The following is a 2,735-nucleotide window of genomic DNA, read 5'->3' on the forward strand; positions in this document are numbered from 1 at the left end:
TTCTTCCGGTGTTTTCAAACCTCAGCCACCTCAGTCCATTTCTTCAAAAATCCTTCCAACTCGCCTTCGGAGGGATCTCCATTTCCCAAGGGAGCATCGCATCCAGGTCCGGCTCCCCCGGCCATGTCTCCTCCACGACGTGGGCCGAGCCGCAGGACTGGCCCAGGGGCAGCTGAGCTGGGTGAGGCTTGGCCGCGTCTCACCTACAGCAGGACGGACCCCGACGCTAGGCCAGGCCTCTGGTGTCACCCAGCGTGCAGCCCCCGTGCCCCCCAGGCTTGTCTGATACTTCGCTCCGTTCCCTGCGCTGATCCACTGTCCTGCCCCGTCCTTGGCCTCTCCTGAGAAGGACTGTAAGCTTCACTGGAGCTGAGGATTGTGCCCCAGGGCATTTGCAGTGCTACCTGGAGTTGTCCTTCGTGCTTCCGGTGGATTCCGGAGGCTGTTTCAGGTGTGGTTCCTTGACACGGGCTGTGCTTCGAGGCATCGCCTACAGCGGGAGCTATTTCCTCACATCAGCCGTCAGCTCAGCTCTTTCCGTAGGTTTCAAGTTCTCTTCGCTTAGTTTATTTGTAACACTCTCGACGTTAAGCCTGAGTCAAGAGTGGGGCTTTCCGGGTCTTTATTAATGGCCTCCAGATTTAGTTCTCTTCATTTTTCTTCCAGTCTGGCTTCCATTAACGTTGTCCCAAGGCCTCCAGATTCTTTTTGTGTCAAGCTCGGGTGCATGCCACCTGTCCCCAGAAGGGCCGCCACCGCTGGCAGCTCCTTGTCTGGTCTGCACAAAGCAGCCTTTTCACGATGACAGATCGTGTGTGACCCTGCCGCCATCACGGATTGTCACCAGCAACTCGTGGGCGCTGGGCCTGGTCTCAGGTCCCCTGCAGCAGTGTCACCACTTGGGCACGACGTCCAGCACTGCAGCCATCAGCAGGCAACTGGGGCCCACGAGCACAGTCAGAGGCATTCCCTCCTGTCCTCCCCTGGGTGAGGCTCCTGTCCCGTGGCCCCCAGGACTGGTGGACAGGGCCACTGGGGCCAGAGGTAGTTCTTGGGGTTTGGGTCACTCTGGCCCCCCCAACACCCAAGAGCTAAGGACACGGATGTCTAGACCCACCGTGACCCCTGGGGGCAGGGGAGCAGGCCCCAGTGCTGGTCAGCGCTCTTCCTTTCCTTGAGTCACTCTGTGCCCTGAGGCCTCGTCCGCCCTGCAGAGGTCACAGCAAACCCCCTCCTCGCAGGTTCCTCCCTGTGCGGGTCTGGCTGGCTTTGAGGAATTGTGGGGACAGTGGTGGGAGGGGTCATGGAGGATCCTGCACAGTGACTCAACTTCCCTCACTACCCTCCCCTCCAAAGCCAGCGGGACTTTCAGTGCCCACGTTTCGGGAATGTGTGGTCCAGCTGTGAGCAAGGAGACAATCCTGAACCCTTCCTGCAGCCAGTGCCACGCTCAGGTCAGAAGCCCTTTAGGACACTGATGTCAGAACGGGGATCCTGGGGGTGGAGCACTCCTCCTGGGGCCAGGAGGGCTGGGGGCTCTGAGCCCAGGGGGAGGTGGGCCTGGGGCCCCCAGCTGGCTGGCTCCAGTGGCAGCTCCATGTGGTTAACAAGTCTCTGCAGGTCACCCGAGGTCATCTGGGCTTCCCGGCCAAGCTGCAGGACTGGCCTTGCAGGCTGGTCCCGCACGCGCCCGTGCCGGTCTGCCCCAGGCGTCCCTCCACCCAGGGGAAGGGAGTACATGCCCCGCAGTGGCCTTCCCACCAGCTGCCTGCGACTGCTATGTGGTGAGTGGAAGAGGGGGCAAAAATGGGAGAGGGGAGCCCAGCCAGAGGGGGGACATGCAGGTGCTTGGCCTGCCCTGTGTCTGGCCTACCCCTCCCTCCCTGTGCCTAGCTCAGAGGGCACTAGGGGCCAGAGAGCGAGCCTCGGGAATGGTAGCTGGGGTAGGACGTCGGGGGCTCAGCGCAGGGAAGGGCTGGGGCGAGGGGGAGCAGACAGAGAGCCACAGCTGGAGAGCTTGCCCGGCCCATGCGGAAAACAGAATCTTTTCATAATCAGAGAATTGGGGGGGAGACTAACAGACAACATGGGGGTGCACAGGCTCCCCAGAGTCACTCAGCGCTGCCAGGGCGTGAGGCAGTGCGAGGCACTGGGCAGGCGTTGGGAGCTGGGGTCCCAGCCCTCCCGTGGAACGTGGGGCAGGAGACGGCAGACGTCCCTTGGGTGGTCTCTCCTCTCGGGCTGTGGCTGCAGCTTTGAGCGTGGGCTCTGCATCTGTTTCACCTGGGGAGCAACTTGCTGATGGTTTATATCTGTATTCACTCATTTACCACCACCCAGACCAAGGCACCATGCATTTCCAGGGCCCCGGAAGGCTCCCCTGGGCCCTTCCCGGCCACCGGAGGGTAGGACTGTTCAGACATGATGTCACTTTGTCTGATTCCTTTGTCAACATCTTTGAGAATCATCTGTGTTGCTGTGTGTATCAACGGATCGTTTTATTTTAATCTAATTTTACGTTAAGGGAATCGAGGCTCAGGAGTTAAGTAATCCCCCAGTGTCACCCGGCCGTGGACTGTGCAGCCGGATTCCAACTCAGGATTCTCCCAGCTCCTCCTAATCCAACTCAGGATTCTCCCAGCTCCTCCTAATCCTGCCCCATCTCCCGGGAGGTCAACTAGGGCCTGTCTTTGCCCAGAGCCCCAGAAGATGGTTGGAGACTCTGTGTCTGAAGA

General features: G+C 60.2%; 1 long non-coding RNA gene across 1 annotated transcript; it reads left to right on the forward strand.

Annotated features, from left to right (window-relative positions):
• Positions 1-313: 313 nt before the first annotated feature.
• LOC139040139 (uncharacterized) lies at positions 314-1,757 on the forward strand. The gene is made up of 3 exons (XR_011494063.1): positions 314-451; positions 1,357-1,454; positions 1,621-1,757. It is a non-coding gene; the product is annotated as an uncharacterized lncRNA (long non-coding RNA).
• Positions 1,758-2,735: the final 978 nt, after the last annotated feature.

The sequence above is a fragment of the Equus asinus genome, chromosome 14, assembly GCF_041296235.1.
Source record: "Equus asinus isolate D_3611 breed Donkey chromosome 14, EquAss-T2T_v2, whole genome shotgun sequence".
Classification (NCBI taxonomy): domain Eukaryota; kingdom Metazoa; phylum Chordata; class Mammalia; order Perissodactyla; family Equidae; genus Equus; species Equus asinus.